This window comes from Peromyscus californicus, unplaced genomic scaffold (genome assembly GCF_007827085.1).
Source record: "Peromyscus californicus insignis strain IS unplaced genomic scaffold, ASM782708v3 Scaffold_6__1_contigs__length_162567912, whole genome shotgun sequence".
Lineage (NCBI taxonomy): Eukaryota > Metazoa > Chordata > Mammalia > Rodentia > Cricetidae > Peromyscus > Peromyscus californicus.
The window spans coordinates 32,234,903-32,261,601 of NW_026294584.1; the positions used below are offsets into that span (position 1 = coordinate 32,234,903).

Genomic DNA, 26,699 nt, shown 5'->3' on the forward strand with positions numbered 1-26,699 from the left:
CCCTGGGAAGCTGTCCTGGTTAGCTTGACTTGTTTAATGTCAACTGAGAGGAAAGTATTGGCTGAGAAATTGTCTAGACCAGATTGCCCCATGGGCCTATTTGTGGGGGTCTTTCTTGTTTTTTTCTATTTGCTCGAGACAGTGTTTTTCTATGTAGAATATGCTGGCTTTGAACACACAGAGATCTGCCTGCCTGTGCCTTCAGAATGCTGGGATTACAGGCATGCACTACCACATCTTGCTTGGGCTATCTTGATTAACTCGTGCAAGAGGTCCCAGCTCACTATGGGTTGCAGCATCACCAGGCCAGTGGTCCCAGCTCACTATGGGTTGCAGCATCACCAGGCCGGTGGTCCCAGCTCACTATGGGTTGTAGCATCACCAGGCAGGTGGTCCTAGCTCACTATGGGTTGTAGCATCACCAGGCAGGTGGTCCCAGCTCACTATGGGTTGTAGAATCACTAGAGAGGTGTTTCTGGGGTGTATAAAGAAGATAGATAAGCATGAACCAGTGAACCAATGAGCAATCAGTATTCTTCCTCGCTGCTGGTCTCCAAGTTCCTACATTGAGTTCCTGTCCTGACTTGCCTCAACGATGAACTGCAATTTATAAGCTGAACAACCCCTTCCCTCCCTTAAGTGGCTTTTGGTCAGAGTATTTTATTACAGCAACAGGAAATAAAATAAATCAGGGGCTTTGGCTGTGGCTTTTGCCCTGGCCTTCATGCACAGGTGTCTCTGCTCTGGAAGTGGTAAGTACTGAGATGTCTGGAGCAGCAGCACCAGCATGTCTGTGAAGGCAAGGCAGACTTCCTGAGCATCTTCTCACTTAGCTCTTTGGCTTGTTGAATTACTTCCCGAAGATCTCACATGGAAGCATCAGCACTCACATTAAACACATTCATTAAAGGGTAACTCTAAATCAAAAGCTAGTTTGTCATGCAATGGCAAGATCGCGTTAGATCTTGTGTTACATAAAACCAGTTTATGGGCTCCAGAAAGAAACAAAAACCAACAAACTATGTGCTCACTCTCTTCTTAACTCAGAGGCTGTCTGCCATTCAAATGCTTCTGGCCCATCGACACTGTCAATTCCTTTATTTTTCTTTATTTATTTTTATTAGAAAGAAATTGTGTGTGTGTGTGTGTGTGTGTGTGTGTGTGTGTGTGTGTGTGTGTGTGTGTGTGTGTGTGTCTATATGAGAGCCTGCACATGCCATGGTGCACATATGGAAGTCAGAGGACAACTTTTGGGGGTTCTCTCCTCCCACCATGAGTTCTGGGACTGAACTCAGGTCCTCAGGCTTGTACAGCAAGAACTTTTACCCACTGGATCATCTTGCTGGCTCTTCATTTCTTTTCTTTTAATGCTACTTGTGTTAGGCAAAACCTTGAAGTTCAAAATGTGAAGGCATTCAGTGTGATTATTTGACATCAGTTACAACCACCCACAATTCCCCCTACCCTGAAATGATTGTGTTTTAGATTAAGTATGCCTTTATAAAAAATGTTAAATCACATGCTTAGTTGGACTAGAGCTGTCAGTGTGGTGCATTTATTTTAACCCTTCAATCTCTCTCTTCACTGACATATCCTCGATTATCTAAAAAAATAATACCCCTCTCTCATACTTTGTCCCTTTGCAACCTCTCCTCAAAGTCATTTCTTGCAGCTACTCCCAACTCTACACACACACACACACACACACACACACACACACACACACACACACACACACACACACACACACACGTAACCTGTCCTTAAATCCTTTCTCCAGATCACAGGTTCAAGTCTAGACAGAACTAAATCATAACACCCTACCTTCCAAAGCAAGAACAGCAAACCAGAAACAAAAAAAAACCAAACTTCCTCAGATAATCAGTCGTAGTACTCTAGATGCTATTTTTTGTTTGTTTGTTTGCTTTTTGAGACCTAGTCTCACGATGTTGCCTGAGCCTCCCTAAAACTCATTATGTAGATCAGGGTGGCTTTGAACTTGTGAGGAATCCTCCTGCCTTTGTCTCCAAAATGCTGGGGTTGCAGATATGTTAACACCATACCTGGTTCTCTAGACCCAAATCTCCAGTTTTCTTCCTGAAACTTTTTGGGGTTCACTTCTTCTTCTCTCCTTTTATTAAAATTTCCTCGTGTGTTTTCATTGGTATTTACAGTACTTCAATCACTTCATATCCTTGACTCCCAGATTTGGCTCAATCCTCTTTTTTGAGCCCCAACAATTCATTGCTGTGTGCTCATGTCTACTGAGGGAATCTAGAGTGGTGGAAGTTCATCTTCTAGTATCACCCACATTCTGTTCCTGTTGTAGAATATTATTTTAAGATGTGTTACAATTGTTTATACTGTGGATCATTTGTTGAATGATGCAAAGATGTGTTGAAGTTGTTTATGCTGCATTTGTTTAACTCCGTGAAGCTGTGTTTCTGTGCTTGTCTAAAACACCTGGTGGTTTAATAAAGCACTGAACAGCCAATAGAGAGGCAAGAGAAAGTATAGGTGGGGCTGGCAGGCAGAGATAATAAATAGAAGGAGAAATCTGGGGAAAAAAGATGGAGCAAGAGAACAAGGAAAGGAGGAGGCTAGGGGCCAGCTACACAGCCAGATACAGAGTAGGAGTGAAAGTATGATGTACAGAAGCAAGAGAAAGGGAAAAGCCCAGGCGCAAAAGGTAGATGGGATAATTTGTTAAGAAAAGCTGGCTAGCTGCAAGCCAAGCTAAGATTGGGCATTCATAAGAAAGAATAAGCCTCCATATATGATTTATTTGAGAGCTGGGTGGTGGACCCCCAAAAGACCGAAGACCAAAGAGCAAAAGAACAAAAACTACCAACTACATGTGCTCATGGATCTTTTCTTCAATTGCTCATCTTGTGATTTTTCTTTCCTTACTTTTAATTTATTTTTAATTTGATACAATCTCATGTGCCCAGACTTAGTGTATAGCTAAGAAAGAATGACCTTGAATTTCTAATCCTCCGACCTTCATCTCTCATGTGATAGAACGATAGGCATGGCTACCACATCCTGTTTATGTGGTACTGGGCTTTTTGCATGTTAGGTAAGCTACTGAGCTATACCTCCAGTCCATAAATGATATGCTCCTAACTGCCTCAACCTGAGATTTATTCCTCCTTTAAAGCCACATGTTGTCATTCCCTGTGCTCCGTTTTCCTGACTCCTACGTCATTTTTTTCCTGCTCCCCACCCCACCTCCACACACACCCATACAGCTCATGCCCAAGGGAATAGTTCCTTTGTCTACTATCACAGTTGACACCTTCCTGAGACTGATTTTGGCCTCCTTTATTGCCCTGAGAGCTACTGGAGTGACATTTCTAGTATATGTCTATTCATTCCCCCTTAAATTCCAGGTTCTGCAGGCATTTGTGTCTGTCCTCAGGCAAAATCCTGAGCTTTACTTGACCACCTCTTTCATGACCGACCCCTGCCTAGCCCCTGGTTTTCACATGTGCTTGCACCCACAGTTCCTCTCCAGGAATAGAGAACAACTTCTCCCCAAAATCATTTCATGATTTCCCCTGAGCTAGATCTGGTGCATGCCACCTTTTGCTTTGCATGCTTTCCACCCTTTCAAGGCTCAGTGAAGCATTCTCATCGTGGACAGCTCAGCTTGTCTCTTCCTGGTGGACCAAGTTCCAGTGTACCTAGACCTTGTACGCATTAGAGTAGGGAGGACCTCTCTGAGATGTTCTACTTCTCAGAAATGAAGTCATGTTTTTGCATCTATATATCTGCATTTCTTATGGCATAGAACATATAGAAAGGACTAACATAACCATTTGTTAAATCAACAAGAACTAAATGAAGTGAGTGAAAAAACAAATAACCAAGAGTTTTAGCACTGTGTGATTCCTGAAATGCCTATGTGACGTTTTTTTCTGCTTGAGCTTATCTTCATTCTACACAGACACATCAGTTATTAAATTCTGGGCACATGACAAGCCTTATAGAATATTGGTACATTTTGCCTAAATGAAGCTAAGACATCTGCATGTAAATGAGACAATACCTGTTCTCAAAGAGGGACTAACCTCAATGCTCCAAATAACCTCCATTACCTGTAGGGAGATACATGACAGTGAGTCCACCTCAGTAATAGGTTTTCAGGATAATTTTCCAAGCAAGAGCTCATTTCTAGTTAAAAGGAAATATTCTTCCAGACTTTATGAAATCAGCTATTGCTTATGTATATACATGTAGTGAGAATGAGTTCACATATCCACAAAGTTTGAAGTGAGTCCTGACTGTGAATAAGACATCTACAGTTCCACAAATTCCACTTGCTCAAATTAACAAGCAATGACTTACGTTTCTAGAGAGTTTGACTTAAAAAGGCCCCCATATTGAAGTTTTCCTCTTGTTTCTAGGTGGCGAAATCTTTCTTAACCTTAGCTAGCAATTGAAGTGTAAGTCAGCAAAGCAGACAAGCACCTTCTTTCTTTAGATGGCATTAATTCTGCCTTCCTCTTTAATTATTAATTAATTGATTAAATTAATTCTTCTTCTTTGTTAATCCCATGTCTTTATTCATCCCCTTACAAGGTCTTTTAAATTCTCACCTAAAATGGGAGATGGCAGAATGTGAAGATTTGTGCTAGCCACAAGGCTACATATAGTCATTTTAAATGAAATCGAATCCGATCAGCTTGATGACCATATTATCATTTTCAGGTGATAGAGGAAGAAACTGTAGCAGGCACAGGTAAACCACACACTTAGCTAATAATTGCTAAAGCCAGGGCTTAAACCGAGGTCAGATTCCACAAATTTGCCTATCACTCAGAGTGTGCCAACTCATCCGGAATGTGATTAAGAATGTGAGAAAGAAAATTAATCTGGCTCCTTTTGAATCACCTCACATTCTGTGTATTAAGAATTCTATGTAGCTCATTATTATTGTATGTGTGCTTTGTTAGGTAGACAGACTTCTAGCAAGTGAGAGCAACTCTAACTTGTACGTTTTAACAAGTCATTTGAAAAGGTTGAATGCTCCAAAGAGGATGAAGGGGTAGGGACAATTCTTCTACTTCCTGAACATGTTATGGAGAAACAAAATAAAACCAAAGAAAATGAAGAAATTTCACAAAATCTGTCTTAGCAAACTTTTTCTTTCTTTCTTCCTTTTACATTGAAAATAGATTTTTTTTTGGATACAATGTATTCTGAACACAGTTTCCCCTTCCTCATCTTCTAGATCCTCCCCACCTCCCCGCCCATCCAACTCTACATACCTTCTTTCTTTCTTTCTTTAGAAAAGAATCAGGCAAATAAACAAACAGAGGGGGGAAAACAAAGAAAAAGCAAGAGAAGCATATATGCATGCAGACACACACACACACACACACACACACACACACACACACACACACACACACACAAAACACAAAATTGGAAAAAAGATAATATATAAGCAAATGACCAGTAAGAAAAAAAAAATAGCCCAGACAAAAAACATCTCAAAAAACAATACCAGTGCATCCTGTTTTGTGTTGCCTATCCACTGCTCGGCGTGGGGCCTGCACTTAAGTGTGGGTTGTATAACCAGTGAGCCTCTGTTGGAGAAAACTGAGTTTACCTTTGTGAGCTGTTGTCCTATGGAGATAGACACCCAGGTAAGAATGGGAACTCGTGTCCACTTCCCCTTCTCAGTGCTGGGACCTCATCTGGCTTAGATCTGTGCAGGTCCTGTGCATGCAGTGTGCGGTCTCTGTGAGTTCAAAGGTTGACAGTCCTGTTGTGTCTGGAAGGCAATCCTTTTGGTTCCTTCCACTGCACTGGCTGTTACCATCTTTCCATCTCCTCTTCTGCAGAGGTTCCAGAGCCCTGAGGGGAGAGGGGGGGAATTTCAATTTTATTTTCTGACATTGCAGTTGTGTTATAGTCTCTCTTACAGTTATCCAATTGCACTATTGTGACATGGGAGCAGCAGTAGACAATATGCAGAACAAATGTGCATAGCTGTGTTCCAGTTTGGCTCAGGAGCCGTTGTGTTTAGTTCTCTGCTTCAAAGCATCTCGATATATATTTTGCATTTTGTGATTCATATAAATATTTGGAATTGTTTAAGCCATTAGTACAGCATGAAGATAAACTGCAGCAGTCCAAGGACATTTTAGAGGTATCACGATTGCTTTTGTACTTTATAGCTAAGCCCCACTGCAAGGGTTAAGTTAAAAGTGAGGTGATCTATCTAAATGCTAATTCAACTCTGGAAGCAAGTTGTCTGGTCATTTGTCGCACTAAACAAGGAGAAGGTTCAGAAAGCGTTTTGACAGCTTTGGCATTGTCCTCACGCAATTTAGAATTGCAGCCTTGGTCTGGAGAGTTTCAGTTCAGGCTCAAACACAGGTAATGCAAACATGGCCACTGTGAACCTTGACAGTGAAAGCAACAAGCAAAGCTAAGCGCAGCAGGTTCATCGTCAAAACTGAATAATAGAATTTTTTTCTCCTCCAAAAATATCACAAAGGAGGAAAACTTCAGACCTGTGCACATTTTAGTTTCATGGATCTTTAAAAAGTTCTGCTTGATTTTAAAAATGGCAAGCTCAGTTGAAGATGTTATTATTATTTTTAGATGAATGTAGAATGACCGAGAAGTGCCTGGAGATGGAGTTTGAGCAGCTGTGGACTCTCACTACCCATATATACTCTCAAACCTCTCCATGCTTCCACAGAAAGTTCATGGTACAGGACTGGCAGCTTCCCAATAAATGCTTATAAAAATGATGACATGTCTCCTTTGACTGCCTCTGCCTTAAGGTATGAATCTCTGTTCAAAAAGAGAAAGGAAAGTCAAATCTGAATATTTAGTTCCAACACTGACTCAAAAACAAAGCTGAAAGACTTTTTAGCTATTTTGAATAAATAATCCATCCTATAAACATAATCCCATACTCATTTATTACTAGCTAATCTTTCTCCTTAGTCTGTAGTAATAGAAAAGCAAAGGAAATCTTTCCCTCCATTAAAAATAAATCAAAAATAAAATAAAGTTAATACATGCATTCAACACAAAAGGAAAGATATTATCTGTGTGTGTGTGTGTGTGTGTGTGTGTGTGTGTGTGTGTGTGTGTGTGTGTTTGAAAGGGAGGTAGAGGGAGGGGAGGGAGGGAGGAGGGAGAGAGGGAGAGAGCACACAGATGCCAGGGTTTAACTGGACTTCTTAGGTTTTCATTTGAAGCTTTTCTCCATAATAACATAGGTATATTTTATGTTATATGTATATATAGCATACAAATATCTCACACAGAGAAATATCTGGTAGTCTTATTCTTTTCTCATCAGAGATGCTTCACAATGAAACTTACATACATTTTTGCTCATTTCCAATTGGTTACTTGCCGTTTACTTATTGTGCTATGAAGAACTTTAAAAGCATATATGCTCTGGATCATAATCATTTTCAGACTGTAGGTCCTGGAAATATCTTTCACAGTTTGTGCTTGGCATTTTCACAATTCGGTTGGTGTCCTTTGATAAATGAGATTGCTAGTTATAAGCAAGTCGGGTTTGTTATCCTTCTTAATTCTTATTTCTTAGTAATGATTTTTTAATTTGGGGACCTTATTTAAGAAAATTGCCCCTTCCTAATGGTTGTTATTATTTTTAAATAAAACTCATTACATTAATTAGTTGATTAATTAATTAATTTGTGTGTGTGTGTGTGTGTGTGTGTGTGTGTGTGTGTGTGTGTGTTCTAAACTTCTGTGTGGAATCAGGGGACAACTTGCATGAGTCAGTTTTCTATTTCTAATCTGTGGGTCCTGGGGATCAAATTCAGTTTTCCTAGCTAGTGCCTTTCTTCACCTTACTCTGTCTTTTGGCTGTGGTGACTCTTTATGGTCTAGCTCAGTCTTTCTCTTATGGACCTCTCACTCCCCTTTTGACTGTGGTAACTGTTTATGGTCTAGCTCAGTCTTTCTCTTATGCACTGGAAATCTCTATTTCATGCTCTATCCCTATAGCTCTGCTTTTCTCCCCGCACCTCACTTTGTTCTACATACCCCTCTCTTTTTTTCCAATAAGACATGCCCACATTCTTGACACATCTGACATGGTGTCTTTACACAGCTCAGTCTGTCCCCTATCTCTTATGTAATCCACACTGGTCTTCAACTTGTCATCCTCCTGTCTGAGCGCCTGAATCACAGGATTATAGGTGTAGGTGCCATCCCACCCAGATCTGTTTTTAATAATTAATTTTGACTTAGTACAACGTGTTTGTGGTTCATCACAACCTTGCATGTACTAAGAACTCATTTCCTTTTATTTCTAAGTCTGTTATATGAAATCAACACACAACTTATGCATGCATTGCCCAATGGCAGGATATCTAATGCATTCTCTGTGATGATGATAAATGAAACTTCCATATACATGTGTAGAGGTTTTGCACTGATGCCACTTCTTTTTTTCACTTGGGTAGAGACCCAGGAGTAGCATCACAGGGTTGCACAGAAGGGGCCATGTTGCTGCCATTAAATGATCTGAGAAGCACTTCTCTTTCAACTTCTAGAAGAGACCATGTGGAATTGGCAATTTCTCTTTTTAAATGTTAGTGAACCCACCCTTAGGGAAAACAATCTGGATTTGATTTTTTAAATTTATTTCTTGGAATCTTGTCATCTAGTGAGGTGGTTTGAATAATGATGGCCCCCAAAGGCTCATGGATTTGAATACTTGGTCATTAGGTCATTAGGCGCTAATTGAGGGATGAAGACACGTGGCCTTGTTGGAGCAGATATGGCCTTGTTGGAGGAAGTGTGTCGTTGGGCTTCAAATGCTCAAGCTGGATCTACCGTCTCTCTTTTCCTGCTGCCTGCTCATCCGGATGTAGAACTCTCAGCTACCAAGACATGTGGATAATGGACTAAACCACTGATACTGTGAGCCAGACACAATGAACTGTTTTCCTTTATAAGAGTTTCTGTGGTCATGGTGTCTCTTAACAGCAATAGAACAGTGATTGAGACAACTATGCATCACAGTTATCTAAGAAACATAAGACTGCCCAGGCTAGTCCCTGCTGGGCAACCTGAGCTACCTTATGTCTCTCAATAAAAATGCTCTATGTCAACCAAGCATGGTGGCCCATACCTTTAATTCCAGCACTTCAGAGGCAGAGGCATGTAGATAATTGTGAGTTTGAGTCCAGCCTGGTCTACATAGATTCAGGACAGCCAGGACTTTGTAGAAAGACTTGGTCTTAAACAAAACCAACCAACCAACAACAGCAACAAAACAAAATAAAAAATAAAATGATTATTTCACCTAAGTTGAAAATACATAAGCGTGGAGTCACTCTTCTATTCTGTTAGTGTCTTTTTCATAGAGATGTCTTCTCACTTAAGATACTGGATTTGCATGTCCTCTCTTTTTCTTGGCCAGGCTTTCTAGAGCTCAGCAGTTTTATCTAGTTAAACAGTAATTTTTGTTCCTATTGATTTACTCTATTGTTCTTCTTTAAAAGATTTTATTGGCTCTTAATTTTATCTTTATCGTTGATTTTGTTCTATAAGCTTGTATTTAATTGGCTTTTATGAATTCCCTAAGATAAAAGCCTAGATTATTGGTTTGAGATTTTTTTCATTTTATAAAATAAACTTTTATTGCCCTAAAATTTCCTTTGAGGAAAACCTTAATTGTAAGTCATCAGTTTTGAAGCATAATATTTTTTTAAAAAATTCAGTTCAAATATTTTAAAATTTACCTTGAGACGTCTTATTTTGCAACAGGTTTATTAGAAATATGTTAATTTTTTAATATTTTGAGATTTCAAAAATATTTTTGCAGTAATGAATCTTTATTCTAGTTTTATGCATTGCATGACTTCATTTACTTTAAATCTGTTAAGGTTTGTATTATGTATTATGGATGTGTTCTTTTGAATATTTCATGTGCACTTTAAAGATAATGCATATTCTGCTGCTTTTGGCTCAAGCAACCTTTAAATGTCAATTAAGTCAGGTTGGCTGATAGTGCTCATGTCTCCCATATGCTTTGTAATTTTGCATCTACTTGTTTTAGCAAATACTAAGAGCGAGTGCTGACGTTTTGAAGAAGAATTTTGGAATGATCTGTGTTTCCTGCCAGCTCCATTGGTATTTGCTTTATATATTTTGTAACTATTTTTAAGTATAGGCTTGTGAGATGGTTATGACTATTGATAAGTTAAGTCTTCTATTATTAGGATGTACTATATTTGTATTTGTTATTGTCTTATTCTGAAATCTGCATTCTAATATTAACAAAATACTTAAGCTTTCTTTCTCTTGATTAGTTTTTACATAGATTAAGTTTCATATATATCATCTTTCCATCATTTTGTCATTAAGCTATACATATAATTATATTTAAAGCAAATTTTCCATAGATAGCATATACTGAGTCTTTTTACAAACATACTCAACACAACAGCCTCTGCCTCTTATTTAGTGTCTGCATGTCATTTATACTTAATATAATTATTATTATGGATGAATTTAGATCAAACACCAACTTAAAAGTAAATTTTCATTTCTGTGTATTTTTTTTTTACTTTTCATGTCCTGCATTCTTTTGAATTATGGTAAGTTTTATTTATTCACTTATTCCAGCACAATGTAATGATTGCTTTGGGACTACTTTTCTTTGCATTGATTACAAGGTGCTCTAGAAATTTTAATACACAGTTTGCCTTTCTTTACAAAGAGCTAATATTTTGTCATTTTAGTAAAATACAGACTTATCATAATGCATATATTAAACCACTGTAAAGTATAATTGTAGCATATATTACATGTCCATATACTGATGATGCTCCAAATAATGAGTTTTTTGCTCTAAGATACCTTAATTATTTTAAGAAACGCAATCTATTATTAGTTATTGCGCTCACACTATTTCTGATACTCTGGCCTCATTCCTGAAGGAACAAATTTCTTTCTTTTTATGTTCATGCTTAATAACTTTAGCATTTCTTTCAGAACAGGTAGACACACAATGGATCCTCTTAGTTCTTCAATGAATGAGAACAAGCTTATTTAACCTTTACTTGTAAAGGGTATTTTCATTGGCTATCAAATTCTTGGTTGACTTGTCCTTTTGTTTTTCATTTTTAAGATGTTTCACTGTCTTCTAGCTTCATTCTAGTGATAAATATGTGATTGTTTGCATTGTATATGTATTTCCCATGGCAAGCTTAAGAATTAGTTTTTCTTTTTCTTTGGATTTTGGTTTGTTTTGTTTAGCTTTGTCTTTATTTGAGTTTATCTTATAATCTGAGTTTGGATGGTATGATTTGAGTGTATTTTTCCATGTTCATGCATAGAAAACTTGATTCTCAGTGTAGTGATACTGAGGTGGCACCTTAAGAGGCAAGGCCAAGTGGAAGGTGATTATATTAGTATATGTACGGTCCTTGAAAGTGATAAATAGAGTTCAGAGATGGTTGTGTCATACACTAAAGGTAATTTCAGCATGCATGAGATCAAGGCATAACATCTGCTTGTAAGTTTGAGGCTGACATGACCCAATAGTGAGTTCCAGACTAGCCAGCACTGTAAATATGATCTTATCTCAAAAAACAAGAAAGAACAGAGTAGAGGTGAGCAGACTCTACTTGACTAGAATAGAATAGAAGAAAGAAAGTATGACACATGGCTATTAAAAGGACTAAGTCAATGCAGTATAATTTTAGCATGTGATCTACAATTTCCATCTCTCCACAATCACAATTCTGTAGTCAGCCATGATCAAAAAGTAATGCAGAGCAATTTTTGGTTTTGTTTTGAGACAGTTTTATCACATAGGCCAGAATGGCCTCTAACTTGAGATCCATCTATGTCATCTTTCCAAGTATTTGGAGTATATTTATACATCAACATGCCTGGCTCTACAGATCCTTAATATAAATGTAATTCCTTCAATGAATTGAGTTCCTAAATCTGACTCTAAATGCCTAAGAATAAGACCAGGGGAACCATCCATGTTTGAAGGTTCATGAACCAGAAACTCTGACACTCAAGGTCAGAAAATGATGGATATCTCATCTCAAGAAGAGCGGGAAAAGTATTCACCTCCATTTACTTTTTTTCACTATATAAGACCAGGGGAACCATCAGTGTTTCAAAGTTCATGAACCAGAAACTCTGATATTCAAGGTCAGAAAATGATGGATATCTCATCTTAAGAAGAGCGGGAAAAGTATTCCCTCCCCTCCATTTACATTTTTTTTTCTATATGGGCCCTCAAGGATTTGAATGTATCCACGGGTAAGGATATACATTTATTACTCAATCTACTGTTAAAGTTCTAAAATCTTCCAGAAATTATAGATATACCTAGAAATCAAGTTTTTAACAGATACCTGCATTATTTAATGAAAACCTCCCATTTTAAAAAGATTATTACATAGGGGAGGAAGGAAAGCAGGGAAGCAACAAAAAGACACTATCCTGTCTTACTAGATAAGGAAACATGTTACTACTGTGCACATTTCCCTATGGATGATCATTAGATTCAGTTAGGTCCACCGGGTTGGCATCTTCCAGTTTCCTTTGTCCTATGTCATTTTGGTCCTCAGGGACTTTTGAGAGGATCTATCTAACAAGGTATGTCAGTTAGGCAGAGTTAGCAATTAGAACCAAGTATACAAAGGCTCATCAAGGTAGAGATTCATGCATGCATCACAGCTTAAGAAGACTGTCCTCAACACAAAGCATCCAATGTTGTCCTTACAGCTTCTGCAGCCTTGTCAGCTGGGAGAAAGAGCATATAGAGTTTCAGAGACATACCTTCCTCTCACATGCCAGCTCATACTGGAGATAACTTGTTAATCTTTGGCATTGATGTCTGTCCCTACATAGTCGGTAATGATGATAAGGATTAAGCTTTAGTTCTGCTCTAGATACTCACAGCTTGCTTGGCCATTTGGAGAAAGGACTATGTCCTTTGTCAACAGAAGTCCCTTGGGGACAATGAGAGGATATGACTTCTCCATTCTGGCTACAGTTAACTGGATTTTGGAGCAATGAGTTGTCCTATGAAATACAAAGCATGGGCAGTGATAGAATATAGTCAGATCTGAAAACACATACATGCCACTGGGATTGTATGGACTGAGCAGGTTTTATTTTTATAAGGAAAAATAGGCCATGAGTTTGAAAGAGAACAAGGTTATGTGTGTGGAACAGTATAGAGAGTTAATAGGGAAGGGGGGAATAATGTAATTATATTATAATTTGAAATATTTTAAAAAATTTAATAAGGGAAATAGATAAAATGAACTTAATATGCTTATTATTTAGATGAGCATTCAAGATATGGAATATATTAATTATGAAAATCATTACTGACTTAATTTCATTTTTGTTTTCATACTCCCTTTGAACTCTTGCGTTACTTTACATCTACAGAGCAATTTAATATGAACTAGTCATATTTCAAGTGCTTAATGCCTCATGTTGGGCACCAATTGTAAGATGAATCTTAAAAGGTCTTATTATGTAAAAAACATGGAGCCAGGTATTGGGGTGAATGCTAAAAGATCAGAGAAGCAGAACAAGCCACAGATAACCTCACCTCACCAACTTTTCAGCCGATCCTGTTTCCTCAAACTGGAAGCTTCTGAGTTCTCATCCAAATGGATCTCAGCTGAAGTGCTGCTAAAAGCCTAAAAGCTTAAAAGCCTCTAGTTCCTGGTCCTCATGCCTTATATACCTTTCTGCTTCCTGCCATCACTTCCTGGGATTAAAGGCATGTGGCTTTCCCAAGCAAGACATGAGATCTCAAGTGCTGGGATTAAAGGTGTGTGTCACCATGCCTGGCTGTTTCCAGTGTGGCCTTGAACTCACAGAGATCCACATGGATCTCTGCCTCTGGAATGCTAGGATTAAAGGTGTGTGCTACCACTGCCTAACCTCTTTGCTTAATATAGAGGCTGTTCTGTTCTCTGATTCCCAGAAAACTTTATTGGGGTGCACAATATTTCAACCACAGTCAGTGGTTTCGTTAGGGTGGCTCTTAGAACTGAAGCTTCTAAAACACCCCCTCTTCTGTATTCTCTGTGTGCCTGGTTAGTTGCCAGCCTTTCTGGAACCCCATTCTTAGCTTCCTCGTCAGAGAGGAGAGGCCTTTTCTGCATGTTCCCATCAAGGCTCACCTAAGTCATTCAGCTCCAGTTCAAAATAGCTTTAGGAAGAAGTTCTAACTGTGCCTTTTCCAGGTCAGCAGTTGGTCTGTTGATGAGACAAAGCAATGTGGTGGACAACTTTGGGAAGAAGGGAGAAGTCCATCATGGACAAGTTCTACTCAAACCCATAGTTAGAGTGGAGAAGGACGAGCACTCTGAAAGAAGAGAGTGTGCAGAAACAAGATGGAGGAAACAGAGAACTTGGAGTATCCCAAGCCATAAATGTACACTGCCAAGTCTAAGGAAAAATAGCTATTTATGCAGGTGCTGTGGATGTTTACTTGTGGATAAATGCTAGCATATAGATAGTACATGAGACTTGTATAACTATTCAGTGGATAGGTTCAAAATGTCAGAAAAATAAAAATGATAGATTTGTCTAAGAACATTTGTTAATCTGCATGCCATCCTCCTTGTTAAAAAATAATCAGGAAGCATAATTGATTTGGCAGTTTAATATTAGATTATGAAAGATTATTTTCCTAACTAGGAATGAATGTGTGGTATGTCTGAAGAAGAAAACCGGATTGTCAGAAATCAATCACATTTTTTAGAATACAGTCATGGCAGCTGTTTTACCAAACAAAAAGATGACAGACCCTCATAAGCTCTGACAAGCAGCAGACCCTGCCAATCCCAGAGCTGTGCCAATTATTGTCATTTCTCAAAGTCCTTCCTGGAAAGACTGACTGATATGTGAGGAAAACCCTGGACCATTTTCAGATAGACACAGAACAGACGCTGTTCTGGCTGCTGTGGCAGGTGCTTGCTTTAAGGTTAGAGACGATGACTGTTTATCCTTCCCAGTGGGGACCCATCAGGAGCTTTTGGCACCAAGACTATATGTCACCAATGTCCCTCTTAAGTGCTCTGGCTAATGTAAAAAAGACATCTTTCTCCAGGGTAAGTGGAGTCCTGACAAACTGCTGCTGAGGTCATTCCTGAACTTGATGTAAACTGGTACAGACTGCAGGGAATGACTCAAGAATTGGAGAATTGGTCAAGTTTTGGAGTTTTAAGAAGACATTTTCGTGTGTGTGTGTGTGTGTGTGTGTGTGTGTGTGTGTGTGTGTGTGTCTGTCTGTCTGTCTGCTTGCCTGTCTGTCTGTATGTGTGTAGACATAACTGCTTCAGTTCTGTCTGTTTCACATGGTGATGGAAAGTCAAAAGCAAAATTCACTGTAATCACTAGATCAGCAGTTCTCTGAGTTGAGTCTATTACAGCCAGCTGGGCACCTGTTAAAGCCTTACCCAGAGAAGAGCTCACCCACTGCTTGTCCAGTGCCAAATTGTCAGCTCAGGGAAAATACATACAAGTAACATTATACTGACTGAGCAGTTTATATTTAGGAATGTGTATGTATATACATGTACATGCATGTACATATATACACATAATAATTAAAAAGCCATCAGTTTGAAAGAGAGCAAGAAGACATATATGGCAGGGCTTGGAGGGAGGAAGAGGAAGGGAAAAATGACATGACTATATTATAATCTCAAAAATAAAAGGAATAATAAACAATGCATCTCGCTTGATCCCAATACTAGAAACTTTAAATGTATCTTAGAAATATGGATACTTCTAAGTTATACTTGTGATCCTATTATGGATCATTTTTCCAAATAACCTACAAGAGACCAAACGATTCATCACTCTAATTCATCCTTCTGATCATAGATGGAGAAATAAAATAAAGTGAAACAAAACATCAGTTTCCTTCACCTCTCAAAACTTTTCAAATCCAGGGGACTTCCAGGGAAGGAAGCTCTCTGGTGGTGCTCCAGGTGTGACCCTCTTCAGATGACCTTCAATGTTTTCTACACGGGTGCCCCTTTCTAGAGCAATGAATCCAGAGCTCACACAAGATATCAAGCACTACACTCATTAATACCTCTCCACTCACCACTCCCTTAAGTGTGACTCTGCCAATGTGGTATCTGTGACATACAGAAAACTATAATTTCAAGTTTTATCCCATTCTTCTATATAGAGTCCAGTATTCTGGTCAAAGGTCATTGCTTTTCCATGAGTATGTTCCTATTTCTGCTCCTTTGTCCAGGCAGCTCCTCCCACCTGGGATGGTCCCTTTTATTGAAGTACACAGCTGTCCATTGCCCACTTAGATTCTAGCTCATAATTAAAAAAAAATTCCACTTTGTCTATGCCTGCTTTTTCTATGAAGACTACCAAGAATTTTATGATTATTCTTATTGTTTGTTTTTAGAATTTCACACAAGTACAATGTATTTCATCATATCCACTCCTCCTTCATCTCCAGCAGTCCTGTGTCCACATCCTCTTCTCAAATCCATGCCTTCTTGCTCTATTATTATTATTGTTATGTTTATATATACTTCATGTAATATATTTTGTTCTCAAGTTATGTGCTTCTTATTTTGTACTTATATAGTCTTCATTTTCTTGTAACCACTCCTACTTATGGCCCTGTATAGTTCCTCCCACAGAAAATGCTAAATAAGTATTTGTTAAGTTAGACGAAAAGTAGTCATCTTTGGATATTATATGTATTTTTTCAATACCAAAACAGCTTTGTCAAACCTTGTTTAGGAACAAAGAGAAGAATCTCTCTCCCTCGCCCCTATTTATCAATCCATCATCTGTCTATCTATCTATCTATCTATCTATCTATCTATCTATCTATCTATCTATCTATCTATTGTCTTTCTCTCTCTCTTTGTGTGTGTGTGTGTGTGTGCATATGAGTGTGTGTATATTTTGTATATTCTCCATGTGTATGTGGGGAATCATTGTCCTTTAAAAATCAATTAATATTAGAATTGGATAAAAGGTATGTTCGAGAATATTGTAATAAACTTATTTAAAGGGGAATTCCTCTTTTGTGTAGGGCCTGGCATAATCTGGTTATTGCAAAACTGCATCAGTGAACCCATACATATTTTTTTCAGTGTCATTACTGTGTTAGTTTTCTAGGGTTGCTATAACAAATTGCCACAGATGTGGTGGCTTTCAAGACAACAGAAATTCATACTTGCACAGTTCTGATATCAAGAAGTCTGAAGTGTGTCAGCAAGACTAGGCTAGAGAGCATATTTCCTTCTTGGCCTCAAACTTTGAGTGGTTGTTGCATTCTGGCTGTATTATCCACTAGGTCTCTGTCTTCATATCACCTCCTATTTTTATGTGATTCTCTTCCATGTATTTCTTATAAGGGTCAGGATACATGCCAGTGAATTTAGGACCCACTTGGATAATTCAGAGGATCTTATTTCAAAATCATTAATCAAATCTGCAAATGGTCTTTTTCAAATTAGGTTACATTGAAAGGCTCCATGCATCAAAATATGAACATATCGCTTTTGGAGTCCACTATTCAATCCACCGTAACACACTGTCTGTTCTGTTTAAAGTACATCTGTGCCATGTGCAAAGCACATTTCCCCTCTCATCAGTCTCTTAACCCATTAATTATCATCAATTCAAGGAATTCTAAATATTACAGTGTAAAATAATTCTCTTCATATAGATGTAAGATTCTAGCTTCTGAAGACAAATTGCTAGGTATCAGTGGACCTGTGAAGCAGAGCACAATTTACATGCTTTGAAGATGCATGGGTGGGGCAGGCATGGAAGGCATTTGCATCCCCAAAGGAAGAGAATGAAGGAATATGGTCATAACCAGCTCGGGCAAGTTTAAAATCCAGCCGAGAGAGTTCTTCTCAGTGTTTGTGATTTAGGAATCTGTCCTCGTCTCTACAGCAGCTCTGTAAGTCACTAAAGTTCTAGTCTCTGAACATCAAACTTTAGCCTTTATTTTCCATGACATTTGACATTTGCTATTGTGGCAGAGGCATTCCATATTACATGTTTGAAGTTTGGAAGGTCTAGTTCCCTTTTCACCTGCCCCCTTTTTATCAAGCTGACAGTGTTTTTGTTTGGACAACAATTTCTAAAATATTGTGAGCTCCTTGTATATATCATGAGGGATCTGAACCATTAGACAAGAGAATTCTCCATGATCTTTCTTTGTTTTTTTATTCTCTGCATTTGCTGAGATGGTTCATGATTCAGACACATTCAGCAAAAGAATGTGTGGTGAAATTTTGCTGTACTCTAATAAAATTTGCCTGAAGATCAGAGGACATAGACAGCCACTAAATTAAACACAGAGGTCAGGCAGTGGTAGCACACACCTTTAATCTTAGCACTTTAGGCCGAGATCCATCTGGATCTCTTATGAGCTCAAGGTCAAACTGAGCTACACGAGACTGATCCAGTCTAGGAGAGAAATGAAGCCAGACAGTGGTGGCACACACTTTTAACCCCAGTATTTGGGAAGCACACACTCCATTAATCCCAGCACTAGGAAGGCTGAGATAGGAAGTGAAATGGCTGGGCAGAGAAAGGCATACAAGGCGCGAGGAGACAGGAACTAGAGGCCCTTTCGGCTGAGGACTCAGAGAGAGGCATTCAATCAGAGGATTCGTGGAGCTGGCGAGGTGAGAAGTGGCTATGGCTTGTTCCTTTGTCTCTCTGATCTTTCAGCATTTACCCCAATATCTGGCTCCGGGTTTTTATTAAAAGACCATTTAGGATTCGTGCAACAAGAATGTCTAGCTAAACTTGGGCTTTTCTTTAGAGCATGAATTTCCAATAGTAAATTTTTTAGTTGTAGGATTGTTTGATAGCAGGATAGGCTGAGTATCACCAAATGTTGGCTTCTGTTTGCTTGCTAGTTATTGTCTGAAATTATCTCTCTCATCTCGCATTTTTACTATAAGTAGCAAAAAGAGAAAGCCAAGCTACACCACTAACACTTTTCTTGGAAATCTCCTCCACTAAGCATCGACCTCACTACTTTTGGTTCTGCCTTTCACACAAGTATATATAGTTTTTGATATTATGTAACAAAGATTTTTTTCTCCAGTTTCCAGTGATACAGTCCTCAAAGATAACAAAGTCTTTCTCTATTATGTTTATTTTTTTACTTCCTGCAGAGAAACCATCATCTTTCCCCACCCCCGTTATTTTATTACTTTGGTAAACAAAAGGTGAACCTCACAGTCACGTCCACAAACATCAAGGACTGACACACACCAGCAGAGCAGGCATTTCTCTAGATTTTATAATTTCTATAGAAAATAAAGTCCACCTTTTCCAGCTTAGAATGTCTGGGCTGGAAATAGCCACACAGCTTAAAATTCACCCTGTGAATGTCAGTAGCGTTTGGAAAGTTCTAGGTCCAACTCAAGGCCAGTCTTGTGCCATCTACTAGAGAGTAAGTTAGCAGCAAAGTGAAGGATGCTAAGCTCTGGAAATTAGTGTGTACGTCTCATGTGGACCAAAGTGTGAGGCAACACTTCGCCCCAGAGATCAGAGAATCTGGAATTGCAGATCGTGTGCTGATTTCTCCACATCCCGAGGGAGCCTCTGCCGGAGAACTCAGTCTCATGCTTTGGTCACCTTGGTTATTCTATGGTGTCTGAATGAAATCCTGCTGATTAGATGAAGTCCTCTTCTTAGAGGTGGCATAACAAAGGCCATTCCAACTCTGAGTTGCTCAAGGTTCAGATGCAAATGTCACCCCGACATCAGGAAAGGGGATTCAATAAAGACAGGAGTTTATCTACAGAGGCTGATCTCTCACTGACCTACGAGCCAGACACACCTCTAGAAGCCTTCATGAGAGGCAGATTAAAAGTGTCAAAGGGCTGGGCAGTGGTGGTATATGACTTTGATCCCAGCACTTGGGAGGCAGAGTCAGGCAGATCTCTGAGTTCAAGGCCAGCCTATTCTACATAGCAAGTTTCAGGTCAGGCAGCATTACACAGAGAAACCTTGTCTCAAGAATACAAAAGAAAATAAAAATGTCAATGGTACATGACCACAGTTTAAAATAGCCCTACACCTCTGTAATCTTCCAGTCCTAGACACAATTTAACCATGCTGTAAAAGCACTGAGAGAATGTTCCAGAAGACAGCTCCAGCTGGAAGGCTGCAGAGGAGAGCTCCCGAGCTGGGTTCTAATCCCTGCTGAAGATTATGGATATTTAAAACACGTCTGGAAGCCATTAGAACTCTAGGTAGCCAATGACAGGACGGCCCCATCTTCCATGCCTTAGAACTGCCTCAGGGGACCAGTTCATTTCTATGACATGCACTGCCAGGGACTGGGCCACATTACAGGGATGATGCCCAGTCTACAACCAACTGTCTTAGTCAGCTTGCGCGGCACAGCACACAGTGAATGCTGGTGATGCTGGCTGTTATTTCTCAAACCAACTTGAAAATACAACCACCAAAAACTGAATAGAAAGGTGAGGGCGCAGTTCCCATTGGACCTAAAGCAAAAGGTTGACCACACCCTGGGTGGACGGCTGCTCTGGGGATGAGAACTGTGAGGCTGGCTTCCCAACTCCAAGCGTTTCCCTGACCTCAGACAGAGCAAACGGTATTTAACGGAGGAGACAGCAGTATCCCAGCAGCTAGCACAGGGCCCTCAGGCTTCTAAGATTGAATGTCAAGAGCGGGAACAAATCTGATGGGGTGTCAATTTTGTCTCCCTTATCTCCCACACTGGTGCTGCTTGGCCGTCTGTCAGCACCATCTCTGTTCTTGGTTCTTCACCCTGAGGCTGGCCCACTTGTCTGGCTTGGGTAATAATCACACACGAAGTTCACGCAGGATGTCAGTTTGGACCCAGGGCCCCAACGTTCCAAAGCAGGTTCCCAACAATGTTTAGGCCTGATATCCGGGGTACAGGTGTGAGTGGGGTCCCACTATTGGAGCTGTCTAGACCCACACGTTCCCAGTGTATTCAAACCAGAGCTGGGTCTTCGGTGAGTTATGGGAGAGGATGGTACAATCTGCGGCCTGCGCACCCCTGTCTGTCCTCCCAGCTTCCCCGAGCCTGGCATAGGTGACTGGAGCTTGTCTTGCTTCTGCTGCACAGACAATTCCGGCCGCAGGTCTCTGGCTTCATCCTTCAGCTTCTGGACTGATTCTAGAAGATTCTCCTCCTTGCCCAGCTCTCTCTCCAGGAAGGCATTTCTTTCGATGACTTGGTTCAAGCGCTATTTAAAGTCTTCCAGGCACATGACTATGGCCGTTTGGCTCTCTCTGGGTTATCACTGGCTTGTTCCAATTCCCGGATGTATTTCTTCAGTTGATCTTCAATGGCTTTCATCTGAGCCAGGTCATCCTCCAAGGCCAAGATGTGCTGGTGCCCAGTGAATGTTGCATTTCAGACTTCTTGATAGTCTCTAGTTCCATTCGAAGGCAGTTATTCTCTGAGTCTCCAATTCAGCTGCATAATTCCGGCTTCCTTCCCGGAGTACTCGGAGTTTCTCCAGTACATACTCTGCCCTTGGCTTATGGGTCATGGCCAGGTCTCTCTAATAGTTTGTTTCTTCCTCCTCTGACCCAAAACTCTTTCCCCAGTCCTCCATTGTAAAATGGGCAAAAGCTTACTCTTCCTGTGGTGTTATGTTCCACCCAGGAGCCACGATCCCAGGCCAGGCACAGGCAAGCCAGCAGGTTAAATTGGAATTGGTGAGCCTTTGGGGTAGATGCAGAAACCCAGTACTGTGGAAATTCCCTGAAATCTACTAGAGTGACCCTAGCAAAGTCTCCGAATGGAGGGGATACAGAGCCTGAACTGACCATCTTCTATAATCAGGCAAAGCTCAAAGCTGGTACACCAACCCAGCCACAAAATCTTTGACCTACAACCTCTCCTGTCTGTAAGACTTGCTGGGGCAATGGTAGCACAAACCATGTGGGAGTGGCCAATAAATGACTGGTCCAACTTGAGACTCATTCGGGGAGAAGGAGTCCACTCCTGATGCTTCCTGGATGGCCAGGAACCAGAGGCTGGATAGCCCAGAGACCCAGGATAGAATGAAACATAACTGGCAAAAAAAAAATCAATGAAATGATTCCTAATGATATTCTGCTGCACTCATAGACTGGTGCTTAATCCAGTTGTCATCAGAGGGGCATCATCCAGCAACTGATAGGAGCAAATGCATAGACTCACAGTCAAACACTAGGTGGAGCCAAGGGAACCCCTGTAGGAGAGACCAGAGGGTTCGAGGACATCAGGAGAACAAGGCCCACAGTGTCAACTAAGCTGGGTTCATAAGGGCTCCCGGAAACTGAAGCAGCAAACATGGACCCTGTGTGGGTCTGACCTAGGTCCTCTGCATCTACCTTATGGTTGTGTAGCTTGGTGTTCTTATAGGACTCCCAACAATGGGATCTGGAGTTGTCTCTGACTCTTTTGTATGCACTTGGGACCCTTTTCCTCCTAGTGGGTTCCCATGTCCAGCTTTGATATGAGCATTTGTGCCTGGTCTTATTGTATCTTATTAGGACACGTTTGGTGGATATCCTTGGGAGGCCTTTTTTGTGTGTTTGTTTGTTTTTGTCTTTAAGGGAAACAGAGAAGGAGTTGATCTGGGAGAGAGGGGAGGTAGGGCTGGAGAGAAGGGAAACTGCAGTTGGGATGTAATGTATTTATATATATATATATAAACCTAGCTGGGCGGTGGTTGCGCATGCCTTTAATCCCAGCACTCTGGAGGCAGAGGCAGGCAGATCTCTGTGAGTTCGAGGCCAGCCTGAGCTACAGAGTGAGTTCCAGGAAAGGCACCAAAGCTATACAGAGAAACCCTGTCCTGAAAAGCAAAAAAAAAAAAAAAAAAAAAAAAAAGAAAAATCCTTATTTCTACCATCTATTCTACTCAATTTGTGATTTGCAAAATTCTCTTATCATCCTCAAAACTCTCTCCTCTATTCAAAGCCAACCCTACAAATCTAACTTAATTTTTAAAGAAAAAATGGGGTATTTTAAATTTTGTATTACATTTATATATCTATTGGAGAGATTGCTGAAGAAATTCTAACCTAGCACTAGCTCCCACTCAAGAGTGTCAAGCCTTCCTTTCTTGGTGTCTTGTCGTAGAGATGTGTTTCACATTCTTCACTTGCCATAGCAGTAACTACCACTGCCACCACTTGTCTCTTTGGGGCTCCTCCATAGCCATTTATTTCTTTTTAAACTTCTCAGCTAGTTCTAAGGGTTTTATCATTCGGAGAGAAAAACAGTCAGGAAGAAGACAACAAATGTGACTAACAGTGATTTTACAAACATTTGCAGATGGTTCCAAAACTCTTCAGGTATGAGTGAATACATACCATGTTTGTCTTAGTTGTAAAGCAAAGGTAACCATGCTACAATCCACAGCTGCGGAGAGTTTAGGTAGCTAGGAGGGCCCAAAGGAAGTGCATGGATTTCCCTGGGAAGGGGAAATAGAAGAGATCTTTTGGGTAGAGTGGAGGTGGGTAGGGATGGGAACATGAGGGATCAGGTGGGGGGTGGATGGAGCAGGAGAGTACTGAAAGAAATGTCTTGATATGGGGGGCGTTTGGGGGTCAGGTAGAAACCTGGTGCAAGGGAAACTCCCAGGAATCTACAAGGATGACCCCAGCTAACTGTCCAAGCAATAGTGTATAGGTAGCCTGAACTGGGCATCTCCTGTAATCAGATTGGTGACTACCCCATTTGTCATCAGAGAGCCTTCATCCAGTAACTGATAGAAGCAGATGCAGAGATCCACAGCCAAGCACTGAGCCAAGCTCAGAATCCTGTTGAAGAAAGGGAGGAAGGATTGTATGAGCCAGGGGAGGTCAAGGTCATTACGAAGGAACCCACAGAAACAATTAACAAGGGCTCATAGGAGCTCACAGAGTATAGACAGACAGCTAGGGAACCTGTATGGGACCTACCTAGACCTTCTACATAGATAGGGGTGACACTTGTGTAGCTTGGTCGACTTGTGGGACCCCTAGCAGTGGGATCAAGGCCTCTCCCTAACAATTTGGCTTGCTTTTGGGAACCTATTCCTTGTACTGGGTTGCCTTGCCCAGCTTTAATTCAAAGGGAGGAACTTAGTCCTACTGCAACTCGATATGCCATGCTCTGTTGATATTCATGGGAGGCCTGCCCCTTTCTGAACTGAAACAGGAGGAGTGGATTAGGGGCCAAGTTGGTGGGGAATGGTGCAGAGGGGAGGTGTGGGGAGGGAATGGGATGTGAAACTGCAGTCAGGATGTGAAATAAATGAATAAATTTAACAAAAAAGAAATCAATAATAAATGTATATTGAAGGTTAAAAAACAAACAACAAACTCTTCACAATCTTGGTCTTTGACTCACAGTTCCCAGCTCAGTCTGAAGTCAGAGACTTTTCACTTTTTTAAGGGATGGGCCTTGCTGACCACCCTTGGGATTAATCTCTCCTTTCCCTAGCCCTTCATTACTAATTTGAAGGTCGAAGAAGTGATAGATTCCTTTTTGTTTAGTGAGACCAGTCTTCTTCTGAGAGATGGCCTCATCCTAGATAATTTTCTCACATGTTTTCAGATGACAGGGAAAATTACATGGATTTAAAATTATAATCATTTTAATATTGCTAATAAATAGCATTTTTCTAGCCCAGCAACATGATTTTGTAAAAAAAAAAAAAAATCAATATTCACAGCATGGCTGTCCACAGTCCCCAAGCTCATCATCACTGATTGCATTTTGAATGGCTCATTTATTTAGTATGACCACAAGAAACTTTCCAGAATGATTGCTGTGGGTATTGTGAATATGAAGGCAGCCAGCTGATTAAAATGACCCTAGAGAGAATGGTAAAAATTTTTCTCTACCCTCTATCTCTATATAAGGGAAGATAATTTTATTGCAAAGAAATGAATTCCAGGAAGACTTTGCTAAAACATAGGCAATAGTCTATGTTTCTGGAATTTTACAAATAAGTTTCAGGCTTTTTATAAAGAAATTGAGTATAGTACCCCAGACCAATGAGTATTAATATTCAGACTTCATCTCTGTAGTCACTCGAAGTCAATTAAGTACAAGAATGCACAATGACAGAGTAAATCCTGAGGTTTTGGAATGTAGGCAAACTGAGTATGTCAGATAATATGACTATCTTTAATCCAACTGTTCTGTGTTAACTGTGGACAGGTGCTGCCATGTCTAGAATGATTGTCCAATTCTGATAAGTGAGAACTCTGTCAAGACAAAGGTGGTGCCCTGTACTGTAGAAGAAAACAAGATACAGCATGACTATAAAAAAGGTAATTTTCTATTTTTAAGTCTCATGACTGCCCCTAAATCCCTTGTCTCATTTCCTTCTAACAGCTGTCGTTGAACTGAAAAAAAAAAAAAGAAGGAAAACCAAAAGTGTACATGAGAAAACAACATGAAACTTTTCAAGTTCTTCTGACAGTCTTAAGCATTGAGCTCTTTCATGTCAACCATTTGCTTTATAAGTTTTAAAGATATATGCATTGCTTAGGTTCGTGAAACTATACCACTGACTTTTGCAGTGTAATAATGATCAGTGATTCTCAAATACAAAAAAAAAAAAAATGTTTGGCGGTATCTGGGATGCAGCTCTTGCCTCCCGCTCATGAGGCCTTGGGTTTGATCACCAGAACCAGTTTGAAAGAAAATGAAGAAATCACAGCATTAAAAATGAGGAAACCATTTGAGCAGATACTTATGCCTTATGAAGAACTAACTGTGAGGATGAACCTATATACACAAAATTCTTTGTTATAAACAAATAGAAATGGACTCATTGATTGATTAGATAGTTGTCTCTTGCTAGTTTCTGACTGTGAACAAACCATCTGACCTCTAAGGGTCTCAGTTTTCTCATTTTAAAATGGAGATCACAGTAGAATGCTCAACTCAGGTATTGTCCAAAATTTGCTCAGTTTTCAGTGTAGTGTACGTCACCTATGAGTGTCATTTGTATCAGTGACATCCTGTAGTTGTTGTGATTATAACTCAACTCTTCATGCAGAAAGCTGCTCAGGTGGAGAACATAGAAAGGCCCTATCAGCCCTTGACCTTTATCCTGAGAAATTCCTTGTCTACTGAGAGAAAAGGCATACAGATACTTGTACTTCATTGTTAAACATGTAGAAACTGAAATGCAGTGTTTGGAGTCCTACGGCTATGCTGAGTAGCAAGTATTAACTTTTCTTAAGATTATCTTGAAGAACAGCTAACTTCTGAACTGAGCCTTGATGAAGGGAAAGGATACTTAGAAAGTGGAGGTTATTTCAGTATATGAAGATTTAACATCTGAGAAGTGAAAATAAACCTTATACATAGGATAGGCTTGTAGCATTGGAAACAAGTTAGAGTTAGTTACAAATAAGGAATATATAACATTAGTTATTTCATTTCTAATTTATTATTTGCTTGTTCCATTAGAATTTTAATTTCATTAGGAAATTTGGCAGTTTATCTTATTTCATTTTGTATCCCCCAATGTTGAGATTTGATTGTGAAATGTTTGTAGTAGTCTCCTGTGTTTTGACACTTGGGGCCCAGCTGGTGGCACTCTTTTGGGAAATCGTGGGATCTTTAAGAGGTTTGACTTTGCTAGAAGTGGGTCAATGAAGAAAGGGAAGTG

The 26,699-nt window shown here is 39.9% G+C and overlaps 1 pseudogene; it reads right to left on the bottom strand.

The window, feature by feature from the left end:
* Window positions 1-20,504: 20,504 nt before the first annotated feature.
* LOC128099203 (nuclear distribution protein nudE homolog 1-like) lies at window positions 20,505-22,813 on the bottom strand (annotated as a pseudogene).
* Window positions 22,814-26,699: the final 3,886 nt, after the last annotated feature.